Source organism: Pan troglodytes, chromosome 2 (assembly GCF_028858775.2).
Source record: "Pan troglodytes isolate AG18354 chromosome 2, NHGRI_mPanTro3-v2.0_pri, whole genome shotgun sequence".
Classification (NCBI taxonomy): Eukaryota; Metazoa; Chordata; class Mammalia; order Primates; family Hominidae; genus Pan; species Pan troglodytes.
The window spans coordinates 81,344,845-81,358,870 of NC_086015.1; the positions used below are offsets into that span (position 1 = coordinate 81,344,845).

The 14,026-nt window shown below is 36.8% G+C and overlaps 1 protein-coding gene across 32 annotated transcripts in view; it reads left to right on the top strand.

The window, feature by feature from the left end:
* ROBO2 (roundabout guidance receptor 2) overlaps positions 1-14,026 on the top strand; it is a 1,748,072-nt gene that overhangs the window by 1,155,541 nt on the left and 578,505 nt on the right. The gene's annotated exons all lie outside the window — the stretch shown is intronic.

The window sequence follows — 14,026 nt, forward strand, 5'->3', positions numbered from 1 at the left end:
GAAAATTCTTAGATTATTGGGATAACAAAGTTCTTCAAAGTCTTTCACTAAGCTTCCAAGTATCACCTGAATAAAATAGGTGAATAGAAAACTGAGCTTAGATATTTTTTGCTTGATAGCCATCTAGTTTTATTCAGTTGCCTTAAGACAAAAAATGGAAATTGAAAAGTGTAATACACTAATGTTTAGTTACCTGGAAAGTTCCAGCTAAATATAAGTAATATTCACAATAGCCTGCTATTGTAATTTTAAATAAAATATTATTGTGTGCCATCTGGAATAACTTGTGCACCTCTTCTGTAACTTTCCAGCTCTTGTGAGGGTTAATAAAGATCTCAAGTGATATTTTCAGTATGCTTCAAAAAGTAATTGAAAAAATGAACCTATGAAATTTATCACTAACATATAGTTGCTTTTATTTTTATTTATTTATTTGTTTTTGAGATAGGGTCTCACTCCTCTCACCTAGGCTGGAGTATAGTGGTGCAATCTTGGCTCACTGCAGCCTTGACTTCCTGGGCTCAGGTGGTCCTTTCACTTCAGCTTGAGTAGCTGGGATTATAGGCCTGCACCACCACACTGGGCAAATTTTTTTTTGTATTTTTTGTAGAGATGGGGTTTCACCATGTTGCCCAGGCTGGTCTCCAACTCCTGGGCTCAAGCGATCCACCCATGTCGACCTCCCAAAGTACTGGGATTACAGAGGCGAGCCACCACACCTGGCCTTAGTTGCTTTTTAATTGCATATTGTTTTACTATTTCCAAGTTTTTGACCATTATTGTTAATTAGTTAGACGGTAGCACACAATCACATGTATATATTAATTCATTAGAATGTATTTACTGAGCATCTGCAATGTGCTGAATACTTGTAACAGTGTGGTGAGTTTTTACTTTGGTGAGAAAGACAAATAATCGTGCTGAATATGTTTATACCTGTGATTGAATTTTTAAGTATTATGAAAGAAAAATATAGGGTGTCATAAGCAGATTATAAAATCTATGAAATTTAGATTTTTGTGTCTGGAGAACTCCCTGGGGAAGTAACAATTATGTTGAGGACTGGAGATAGCTATGTGAAGAGTGAGATCTGAGAAAAGAATTCTAGGTAGAAGGAAGGTCCCGAAGGGGACAGGGATTGGAGTCCCTTTGAAAGCCTGGAAGAAAGTCAAGTGGCTGGTAAAGCTGCAGGCAGTGAAAGGTGGAAGAAGGCTGGGCTGGATGACACAGATTATGTAGGTAATGATAAAAGAAAAATGTAAGTACATTTAAATTTCAAGCAGTGTATTTGAACATTTAAGGATTCATGATTTGGAGTAGCACTAGCCTATAAGGCGTAAAATTTCATTGAGAAGGGCAAGAGGGGAATATTTATAAAGTGTTCACATAAGCAAGACAAAGAAAACAATTTTGGTTACAGTGGAAAGACCCTATTTAAAGGTTAGTTGGTGGTTTCTGATTGGTAGTTTCTAGTTTCAATTTACTATTGATATTGGGCTTTGATTTATTGATGTGGGAATTTAAATTGCCAGAGACACCCCAGTTTAATAGTTTCCCAATTACAGTTTTTTTTTAATTGTCTCCTTTTGATCAGCCTCTCATTTATGAGAGATTGACCAAAGTTTGGACATAAGCATCACTCTCTGTCACTGTCTTGGCTGGGTTGTCTTTATCTCAGTGTAAAACTCATACGTCATGACATCAGGCTCATTGAAGAAAGGTTCTTATTTTTGCTCATCTCATTTTTGTTGCTTTAATCACAGTGAGACCATCTGGCATACCATTGATGGCTGCACACATACATTTGAGACCCTTCAGAGTATATACTACACCAGGGGGATTACAGTGGTGACTATCAGGAGAATACTACCAAGAGACTGAAGTATGCTCCTCAGCCAAGGTCATCACAAATCAAACCAACTAGTATTTCTATGGAAATAAAAGAAAAATAAAGACCAATGACTAGAGCGAACTATAAATTCAGTCTCTGAGTCCAGAGGGTAATTAGTCAAGACTTCTAGATTTGAGTTCAAATAATGTTTTCCTGGTTTGCAGTTTGAGTGTCTTTGGTTATAGCATTGGGTGTGTTGGTGAACTCCTGGAGTCATGCACAGATCAGGAATGAGGGTTGTCCTCTGAAATTATGCCAGGCTACCCATTCCAGCTCATGGCATTTCAGGAACAGAGGAGTTCTTGTTCTTAGTAATCCCAAGTTGGAAAAATGGGAGAAAATTGAATTGGAGAAACCTAGAAGAATTCCGCATCTAGTCCATTCTACAGGTGGAAAATAAAACTCGAGAACAATGAACAGAGCTACCTTTATTTCATTGATATTTACCTAATTCACTTGTTCTTAACACTTGTACTTGGATTGCTCATGAAAAATTTCATAAGACACTAAACACAGCTAGCCATTGAAGGAGTTCAAGAAATGTCACCTCAAGCTATTCCACTTTGGTATATTGATCACTTTGAGCTAAAGGGACTTGAAAAATAGCAAATGCAGAGAGAGGCTTTCCCTAGACCACCTCCTATTTGCCAAATCCAGATCCACCACAGCAGCTCAAGTGTCATCAGTCACTACCCTACCCCATCATCTTATTTCATTTGTGTTTACAGGTCAGGCAAATATCAAAATTGTCACAGAAGCAAAGAAACTGAAAAGCTAAACATTATTCTTCCCTCTCTGTCTTTTTCTAAATTCTGTAACTAACAGGCACCAAGCAATTCATGTTTACTACATATTTTACTCTTTGGTTGGAGTTATTGACTTAAACATCTAGCAGAGATAATACAAACCCATCTGACCAGCAACCCAGGAAAACCTAACATTTTTTTTTTTTAAAGAGACAGGGTCTTGCCCTGTCACCAAGGCTGGAAGACAGTGGTGCGATCATAGCTCAATGCTGCCTCAAACTCCTGGGTTCAAGGGATTCTTCTGCCTCAGACTCCTGAGTAGCTGGGACGACAGGTGCAGGACATTTCCAGCTCATTCTTTTTTAATTTTATAAATTTGTTTAGTAATATCATCCCAAAATATCACATACACATAACATACATATGTTCATACAAAGACATGCATGTACATACAGATGGAAGCAGATAAGTTGTTGATTTAAAAGTCACTTATTAGGAGAAGTCTGAAGGTCAGTCTAAATTATTGGTTGCCCTGGAGTTGCTATAATTGCAAGGCCATTAATTTGGACGCCCTTTGTTTCTTACCTTGTTCTAAGGTTCTTTACACATGTTCAGCTAACCTAGCTAAACCTATGGCTTATTTCCTTACCTTTTTAAAATTTTTTAACTTTTTTTCCTACGTCTCCAAATAATACCTGGGGAGAATCTTTTTACGAAAAGGGCAGCAAGGGTAGGCTGGGTTTCCTGGAATGCCATAAGAAAAACAAAAGCTCTGAGTGGTTTCTGAAATCAGTAACGGATTCATCTTCCTTCTGTCTGTAGGTCTGGTTGATTGTCCAGTCAGTGTGAGTGGGGAAACAATTCAGGAATGGCTTTCAGAAGATTGTTTTTAGTTTTTTGAGCTTTTTCTGGCACATATGTGAACCAAATGGGGACTTATCACCATGGATCGTGTCCTCACAATGATACCATTCTGCCTCTTGCATCCATTTTTGAGCTTCCCTTGGTCCTGTCAACACGTCTTTAACAGGATTACTGAGTTCCGGGTGGAACCAATTAACATATAGGGACAAAGCATTTTCTATGCAGGACAGGAATACCGTTTATTATTCCTCTGAGCTCAAGACTTTGAGCAAGGAATAACAGTGGTTATAAAGCAGACCTGGTTGATCTGACATCCTTTTGTCAACACTGATCTGGTTCTTTCTTTTTTTTCCCTTTGAGGTGAGCAGGTAAACCAGGGAACACATCAGTAGATTCAAAGTAGGCAAAGGATAATAGAGAGAAACAGAGAGTTTAGAGGTCTCTACATGTCAGTCAAAACTGCATCCTATGGTTTTGAGGTGTTTGGGATCCCTTCTGATGTATGTGCCCTATAGATGAGCCATTTTACTTAGGTTAAAACTTTCCCATTGTGGCCACCAAAATCCTAAATTATATTTGTTAAGATTCACCCATTTCTCTGGAAAAGCACAGGTTCCAAGATGGAGTCTTAGACTCTCTGGATTTAAATAAACTCATTATTTCTGTCTTCTGGGAACCTTTCCTACCAGAGGTGTTTAAACCCAATTCAGTTTCTGTCTAACCCGGTCAGGCACCTAAAGGCTCCTGACAGAATGCAGTGCAGTTTCTATTAAGGCTTCCAAACCTAGTTCAGATTTTAAAAAAATACTCAAATAAACTCAGAGAACAGGACCCAAGTTGTGGAACTCGTGTATCCAAGAGGACTTAGTGGTGATGACCTCCAAATGTATAGGAAGAAGGAGTGAGCAGAAGGGGCACAGCTGGGTACTTATTCCTGTTTACTTAATTTCTCCCAGAGGTCATGATTGTGCGGTAGCCTTTAGGTCACACTTCTGACACCAGAGCTTATGAAAATCAACTTAAGCATATTTAACTTTTAAAAAGTTTATCTGGGCATCCAGTGGCCCATAAATTGGAGTTCCACCACACTGCAAGGTACTTAGCACTCCACCAGGAGGGTCAAGAGGGGGAACTTCTATGAACTGTTTACAGAAGCAAGACACACACAAAAATGCCAGTTTTGATTGATTTGAGTGGAAAATTCCTAGTGAGAGGTTAGTTGGTGGTTTCTGATTGGTGCAGTTTTAAGTGTCAGTTTGCTATTTACATTGTGATTTAGTTTGTATATGTATGAGTTTAAAGTGCCAGAGCTAATCTAGTCTAATGGCCTCCCAGTTACATTTTTTTAAATAATAAAGATTCTGAATTTTATCCCAAGGATAATAAAAATACATTAGAGGAATGTTCTACTGCTGTGGGAATTTACAGGCAGCTAAGGCCTACTGGTGTCTCTGAATACTGTAGAGCATCATCAATTTTTAGCTCAGAAGTAAACTGGTGGACTATTCAAGCATATAGAGTGGGAACTGAAAACATCATGAGGGTGGGAGCAGGATCTAGAAGTGGACAGCTTGGGTTGAGTTCAGAGTAAGGTTTCGCCAAGGGCTATGCCCATCTGCCACCCCCAACCAGTTACATGAAATGGCTGGGAGAGGAGTGTACGTGTCTGTTTTCTAAAAGCTCTCTCATGTAATTCTTGATGTGCTTAGATTTGATAATGTGAAGATGGTAAGGAATAAAATAGGAGTAGGTTGCAGAGGAACTGGAAATCAGTAAGACAGGAGCAAAGTGTGTGAAAAAGGGGTGTGTTTAGGGAGATAATTAGGAGTTTCACCAGAAAAATAAAACCGTTTCAAGTGTGTGCTACAAGACAGGGAAGCTGATGGAAGTTTGACAGATCTCCTGACCTCTTCAATTCCCATAATCATGTAACTCTTTCTTCCTTTCTCCTGGATTATAACTTACTTGAATTGTAGTAATTTACATATGTGCTTTATGACTCACACTTACGTTAGGCTACTTCATGTGAAGAGCTCTTTGCTCTTAACTTGATATTGTTTGTAGTCTGTAGCAAAGCAACGTCTACATAAGGAAGTGTTTAATAAATATTCGTTGAATTCAATCGAGATGGCCCATTTAATTCAGCTCTTCTTTCTCTCTGCCTATTCTAGACTCAGCCAAAACTACTGGTTCCATTGGTTTTGCTGACTTCATCAATAGAGTGTGCAAATTAAAAATTACTCTACTTATCATCTCCTGAACATATACAATTTATGTGTTCAAAGTTTGATTGGGCAATTGCCTATCTATCCTTGTAAGTTTAAAAGCTATTTCTCATTTAAGTACATTTATAATAAACACTTTGCATTGTACTTGTTAGTTCACATACCTAGATAAAGGGTAAATCTATTTTCTTCATGTTATCTTTAAAGCCTGCAGAAAAATTATATGCTTATGTTGGTATTGTTAAGCTATAATGTCATAAAAGGTAAATGCTCGTGTTCATTGTTTTCACTTACGATGCTTTTTGTTATAAACGTTTGATTTTATTTTTAAAATTACCTTAAAAATGTATTAAATTGTATTGTTTATTCCTTTCAAAGAAAGAAAAGTAAGGTGTAAACATTAGTTTATAAAAGTTTTTAAGACAAAATTCAAGCAAAGGAAAAAATGAGTAGTGAAATATATTTTTATACAAATTGCAATTTTATGTTACAAATATTTAAATAAAATTAATACTTGGATGTATCTTTTTTTTTTTTTTTGAGACAGAGTCTCACTGTGTTACCCAGACTGGAGTACAGTGGCACAATCTCAGCTCACTGCAACATCCGCCTCCCAGGTTCAAGCAATTCTCCAGCCTCAGTCTCCCAAGTAGCTGGGATTACAGGCATGCACCACCATGCCCAGCTAACTTTTGTATTTTTAGCAGAGACAGGTTTTTGCCATATTGGCCCGGCTGGTCTTGAACTCCCGACCTCAAATGATCTACACTCCTCGGCCTCCCAAAGTGCTGGCATTAAGGTGGGAGCCAACACACCCAGCCTATAAAAACATATTTCATTTCAGAATAAAAAGTGTAGTAGTTTTGAAGAGCTAAAAAATTTGGGACAGATAGATCCTTGAAGCAGAAACCAATCTATTTCATAATGATTTGTGCTTCCTCACTCAAATATTTTGATTTTCTTCTGAGGGAAGAGGGAGAATGAATTCTTTTCTACGACAAGATATTTGCAATAATTATACTCTGGTATTCTCAGGTCTCATTTTTTCATAAGGTTGATGGCCACCAAGGAATATGGAGGTCTTGATAGCTTTAATTCTCAGCTGAAAGCAAAAATGGGTTTTTGGAAACTGATCAGAATTGCATGACTTCCCAGATTTGGAAAGGAGAGGTGATCACAACATATTTTTATTCAATGATTCTAATGTAAAGTGGATCTGGCTTAATCAAGGGCACTAAGTAAATCATCTAGAAAAAATACGTCAGAGGGAACTGCATATAAAATAATAATAATCACAATAATGTTTAGTAATACTATCACTGTCTTTTCCCAAGGAGCTTCAAGCACTTGGCAATTGTCTCATTAATTCTCAGAAGCTCCCTGGGAAAGAGTAGAGCAATAAATCACATATTAAAGAGATGTTTTAAATAACAGAGTCAGTCAGATTCTTAATAAACAGAAGTTGGTCAACAAAAGTTGGAATCCAGTTTTATGGAAATAAATTTTGTCTTTTTCTTAACAAGTAATGAATGACCACCAAAAACTTTCTTCAAAATTAATTGTGAAAAATATCCTATTGTTTCTCTTTTTGTATTTTTTGTATCTAAAACCAATTACCTGTCATTCTTGTGACCTATTTTCAAAATTCCATTAAAGTCAGCAAGTAACAAGGTTTCTAGCAATCTTTAGTCAGATGTCATTTGACTATTGGTGATCAAGATTGAGAGTACCTTAAATGAGAAGTTTCAATCAATGGCCATCATCCATGCTATTGATTAAATATTTTGTTACCTTAGTAATGGCCCAAATTTAAACATTTCTTAAAATTGGTTAATTTTAAGGAGCAACTAAAATAGTAAAATAATGTTATTGTTTGCATTAGTAATTAGAAAATTATTGAAATATGAAGTCAAATATATGTTTCTCTTTGAAAATAGTGCCTCATGCTATTATGGGATATATGAATGACCTTACCACTCTGAGGTCAGAGTTCAAATTAAGCCTCAGTCCTAAGTAAATTGAGATGAATGGTTTGGTCTTTGTCCCTAGTGTAAAATAGTCCATATCGCAAAATCATGATACATCTGTTTTTGCAAAATTGGCGTAATTGGCATTCTCCCAGGACTTTGCTGGCATCGAAGCCGAAGCTATTTCTTACTACAAAGGAAAATGCTTTTCTAGGTCATGGGTTTTTAAAAAAATGTGTATAAAAATGGCTCAGACTATGTCTGTTCACTTGTGACAAGGGTGAATTATGTCTCATCATAATCAATTTGGTGATCGATAACAGCACAGAAACAATCTAGTATGTTTATTAAGTTGGGTTTGATTATGGGAAATCGCAAGATAAACAGATGGAATGATTTTGAAGAGGCCACTTCCTTGTCTTAGTAGTAGTTTTATAAGTACTTTCATTCAATTATATTGAGAAAAATCAAGATTGCCTTTACATTCTAGTTAACTAAATTATTCATTTATGTCAAAACCTTTAACATTTAAATGCATAATTATATTAGATGCCAAAAGACATTGGTAATAATAACTCTGACAACATTAACTGCAGTTGGAAAAAAATTGGCTTCAAAGTCAACTCTTTGTTCTATAGTTTCCTGTATTAATTATAGTCTAATCATATAATTTCTTTAAAAATGTGTTATCAATTAGAAAAAGTTTGTTAGACAGCAATCTCTATGTGAAAAAAGTATTTGTATTTGGTATTTCCCAGAAATCATATAACAATGTGAGTACAATCAAAGGACTAACAGTAAGGAAATAAGTTAATGTATAGAGGTATATATGTCAATGTTAAATAGGATAGTACTTTAATTATATAATCTGTATTTCTTAGGGGGAGTGATTGCTTTTATTTTTGGTTTTAAACATTTTTTGATAGTACAAGCAGGCAATCTAAAGAATTTGTAGGGAATGATTTTTTAGTGTTATGTATTGGGAGATTAGATTAAGACATAGTACAGTTACTTAATTATCCTTCTATTTTCTCCAAAGAAAAGAAACAGACAAATCTTTGGTATCCTTGCACTACTTTTAAAAATCAACACCCATTTTTAGTTTGCAAATGTTTGACTCTTCATTTGCTTTTAGTTTAAATATTTTAAGAAAAGATTCTTTTCCCCTCCCCCCTCCACCCCTGCAACACACACATACACTCACACACTCTCACACACACACACTCACACACACACACACACACACTGCAAAACAAAAACACAAAACAGCTTGCCTTTGTTGCTAGGCCATAGCACTTTTTCCAAAGATTTCAAAAACTGTCTGTACTTGATTTTTTGTGACTGCATAAGTTGTAGTATTGGATTTATCAAAGCTTCCCTTTGCCAAACATCCTAACTGAAGCCAGAGTCCCTCCAAACATGTAATAATTTATAGTGAGTAGAATTTTAAGGTAATTTATAGTGAGTGAGCACTAGTCTTCCATCAGTTTAAAACTCAACGCTCAGTTTTGCTTATTCCCAAACTTTGTATTTACTTTTTACTACTTGCCCGATATTTTTATTAACATCTTTATTTAACAAAAGTTAAGTCAGCAGACAACTGTGAGTACAGAAAAGGAAGCATTTTATCCCTGTATACCGAATTAGAAAGAACTGATATATGTGTCATATATGTGTCTCTAAAATAAGCTGCGCTTGAATTGGATATGCATAACAGACTGAAAAGATAGGGGAAAATATCACAGGATTTTTGTGAGAATAGCATTAAGCAAGGTAACATGTGAAAATACCTAACACCGTGCTTGATATAGACTCAGTGCTGAATTGAGTGTTTGTTTTTTCTTTTCATAAATTCTTTGATGAAAGTCACATGTTTTCTACTGATATTTTGTCTTTAGCCTCAGTGGACCTTAGAAACAGTAGACGCAGACCTTCAGAAAATAGATGAGAAAACCATGGCTGATGTTAAAATAAGAGGCATCAGAGGAATGCGCCCTATATGTACTGTTTTCTTTCAAAGCTACCAGGTTATCCCAATTTTAAAGAGCATGCTGAGGATGTCTCAGAACTTTTTTCTTTTTTATTTTATTGATGAGTACTTTAACATCATAATTATTAGTTTTTTCTAGAGTATACCTGTTTAAGACATAAACATCAGTTCTAAATCATGTCTAAATCTTTGCTTTATTTGTGTTTCTCTTTGTGTTATTATTACTTTATTTATTCTTGGTACATTTTTAGTTCTCAAAATGCTTAGAAGTGTATATTTGTAAAATTTTCCAAAAACACACCATTAGTCTTCTGTCATTGTTTTCATAAAGTTGTAACTAAAGGGAAGAGGCTGCCCTTTATTTTTGAGTGCTACTTTTCTCTCACCACTGAGAGTGCACAGGCTTTTGGTTTAATATTTACATCAAGGGGGTAAGCCTTAATTGATATAAGAAAATATATTTTTGTGACAAAAGAAAGCTTTATGTCTTATGTGTTTGAAAGGAAATAAAACTAAGACAACTTTTGCCTACAAGTTTCCTTCTATTGTGTCATGATTTCTCAAGGGAAGTGATAGAAGCCATTTTATTTTGACTCTTTTAAAGGAGAATGAACGAATCACCACCCTATTAAGAATATAATCTTTGTTTAAATGAACATTGCATGGAATAAAGCAGAATCTTTTTTTCCATTGCTGGTTTCTAAAGCCTCTTATCTCTGCCTAACTCATATCTCTGACTAACTTGCCTGTTAGTCACGTAACAGGCAAGTTCAAAATTCACCCCAAAGTATGATATAAATATATCTTAAAATATAATTCAAACTCATTACTGATTTGTGAGAAAGAATGAATGGCATCAAAACAGCATGAGGGAGGGCAGAATTGGAAGTAGAATACGTGAATAAAGTAATGTTTTTGTGAACATTAAATTCAACATAATTCCACAGTATAGTGCCCAGCCCACTTCCGCAGGCTAGTATGTTTCTAGGCTTCATTAAATAGAACATATTATCTAAAATAAAGGTGGGCACACTGCAGCCTCTGGACTGCTGCTTGGTTTTGTGATCCACAAACTATAATAAATTTTTTTACATTTTTAAGTCGTTAGTATAAATCAGGAGTAGAATGCTATTTCATGACTCATACGATTTTTATTCGGTTGAATTTTCTTGTTCACTAATAAAGTTTTATTTGAGCATGGCCACGCTCAATTGTTTAAGCACAGTCTATGGCTACCTTCTTTCTACCAAGGCAGAATTGAGTAGCTGTGGCAGACGCTGTGTGGCTCACAGAGCCTAAATATTTACTGTCTTGCTCGTTAAGAAAGAGTGTGCTGATCTCTAATTTAAACTATAAGGGCACTACGTGTGCTTAATGTGTGCTCTCAGGCCGTATGCAAAAATGCTAAATTTAAAGAGAGAGAGAGACCACTGGAATTAAGTGAAAGAGTTCACTTAGGAGAAGGAAGAGGTCTGAATGTGTTTAAGACAAATAAATATATGAAAAATAGTTGAAAGAATGAGGATGCTTTGTTGGCAAAGAAGTCGATTGGGATCATGATATTCTTCAAATCTTCATAATCATGTGGGAGAGTGACTGGACTTGTCATATTTAACACAAAGGAACGAAATTGGAGTTAAGGTCATAGGTGGACATTTTACTGAAATATATATTGATTCAATGAAGAAAATAAAGAATATACTAATAAAATTATACTTTGATGGAATATCTTTGTTCTCGTAAGTCAGTGACTTCTAGTACTTCAGTCATTCATGCATAGACTACTTGAACATTTTGTTGACACATCTGGTGGTGGTTAGATTTAATAACTTTCTTATTCTTTAATTAATCCAGTAAACATGTATTCAGCACCTCCTTTGTATGAAACACTCTTTTAGGCACTGGGATTAGAGTGGTGAGCAGCACAGACCAGGTGCCTGCTCTTCTTGCACTGTCTTGATAGAGTCCTTGAGGGGGAGAGACAATATGCAAGCAAGAAATCAAGGTGTTGGTAGGGCCACACTTTCTCTGAAGGCTCTAAGGAAGAGCGCTGATATGTGTTGAATTGTGTCCCTCCAAAAACATTTGTTAAAATCATAACCCCTGGTGCCTCAGAATGTGATCTTATTTGGAAATAAGGTCTTTACAGAGAGAGTAAAGTTTTAAAAGGGTCATTATCGTGAGCCTAATTTCAATACGACTGGTGTCCTTATAAAAAGGGAGAATTTGGATACAGAGACACAAAGAGAATCCGTATGAAGATGATGAGAGGTTGGAATAATGGATTTCTAAGCCAAAGAATGCCACAGATTGCCAGCAAGCCCCCAGAAGCTGGGAGGAGTGGATGGAAGAGATTCTTCCTCCTGTTCAGTAGAAGGAACCAGCTCTGCCAACATCTTGGATTTGGACTTCGTAGCCTCCAGAAGTGTGAAACAATAAATTTTTGTTGTTTAAGCCACTCAGTTTGTAATAATTGATTACGACAACCCTAGGAAACTAATGCGTCTTCCTTGCCTCTTCCAGCTTCGGTGGCTTAGATGTTCATTGGTTTGTGGCAGTATAACTCTATCTCCGTCTTCATATGGACTTTTCCACTGTGTGAGAGTGTGTATGTGTGTGCGTGCGTGTGTGCGTGTGTGTCTTTTTCTATCTAAGGACATTTTCACTGGACTTAGAACCCACCATAATTCAGTATGATCTCATCTCCATCCTTCCCTTAATTATAGATGTAAAGATCTTATTTCTAAATAAGGTCATACGATGGCATTGTGGATGGGCATGGATTTTGCAGGGGGACACACTATTCAACCCACTATAACTGTTATGCCAAGAGAGTTGTCAGCAAAGGGGGCAGGAGTGATATCAAATGAAGGTAAAGGAGGCATGGAATGGGATAGATAGGGTATTGTGGATCCCAGTTAGCAGTCTGGATTTTGTTCTAAATATAAAGAAAATTTCTTGGCAGATTTTAAGCTGAGAAGTAGCACAACTTGATTTACATTTCAAAGAGGTATCTCGGGCTATTGCGTAGAGGATGGACTGTGATGGGGAAAGAGTAGAAACAAGGGCAAGCTTTGTGGGTCCTTGTGAGAAGGAGTGAGAGGTGCTCAGTACAAATAAGAAACAGGCCAGGTTTGGAAGACTTGCCGATGGATTCGATATACACCAGAATGTAATGAGTGGTGTCTTACAGACCAGGGAAAAGTCATAAGTGGCTTCTTTATCCATTTTTGTTTACTCATATATTTATATGAGTACCAGCAGACTAAGTCTTTCGGAAGCCACAGAAGGTTATGCTGTGAAAGGAAAGTCCCTTCTGTTTCTCGCAGTCTCTTTACTTTAAGAACAGCTACTATTAGCAGTTTTATCTACATCCTCCTGAGGAAATATTTTACATAGAGCATTCTCTTTCTAAGAAGGAATATACCTTCTCCTAAAGTAGGGCTATTCTTCTTCCATAAAATCCAATAAATGAACATGTTTCCAGGCCCGGAAAAATTACATTTTAGAAACACCTGCTCATTCAGTAAAAGTATGTCAGTAAAGTCTAAAATAGCATTAAATTAAAATGAAACCGGTAGTTTTATGATACATGTCCTTTACGATTGTTGTATAATGAGTACTTGTAAAGTTAGCTAAGACTTCATAGCCTAGGCTCTATGCCTAGAAAATAAGAAAAACACCTTCTTCCCCATTCGCAAAACTCATAAATGAAAAATGAAGTGGATTTTGCCATCCATTGTTTCTCCTGTCACTCCTTTAAGATGAGTGATGCTGTTTTGGAAAGCATGGCTATTAAGCAGCTTGCCTGAGGGTCACGGAGCCCGTTCTGCAGAATCCATTTGAGGGGAAGGCTGGAGTTGGTTGTGTATGCAGATTCTGTCTTCTGCCAGCCACTGCTGTCTTTGCTGTTTCAGGGTCTTTCTAGGCCATTTAAAACGTGATTAGGAAACCATCAGTTTCCTATGGCAAAGGGATTGCGCATAATCAAGTTTCCTTACTTGCACGAGGCTGAGCTCTGTCCTGTGGAGTCTACCTTCCAAATCAATAACAAATCTATCCACCACTCTCATTCCTCACAAGTAACAGTCATCTTCTAGCTACACTGACATTATTCTAGTCTCTAGAACAGGAGTCTCCAACCCCTGGGCCCCAGACCAGTACCGCTCGTGACTTGTTAGGAACTGGGCCACACAGCAGGATGTGAGCGGTGGGTGAGAGAGTGAAACTTCATCTGTATTTACAGCCTCTCCCCCTCGTTCGCATTACCACCTGAGCTCCGTCTCATGCCAGATCAGCAGTGGCGTTAGATTCTCATAGGAGCGAGAACCCTGTTGTGAACT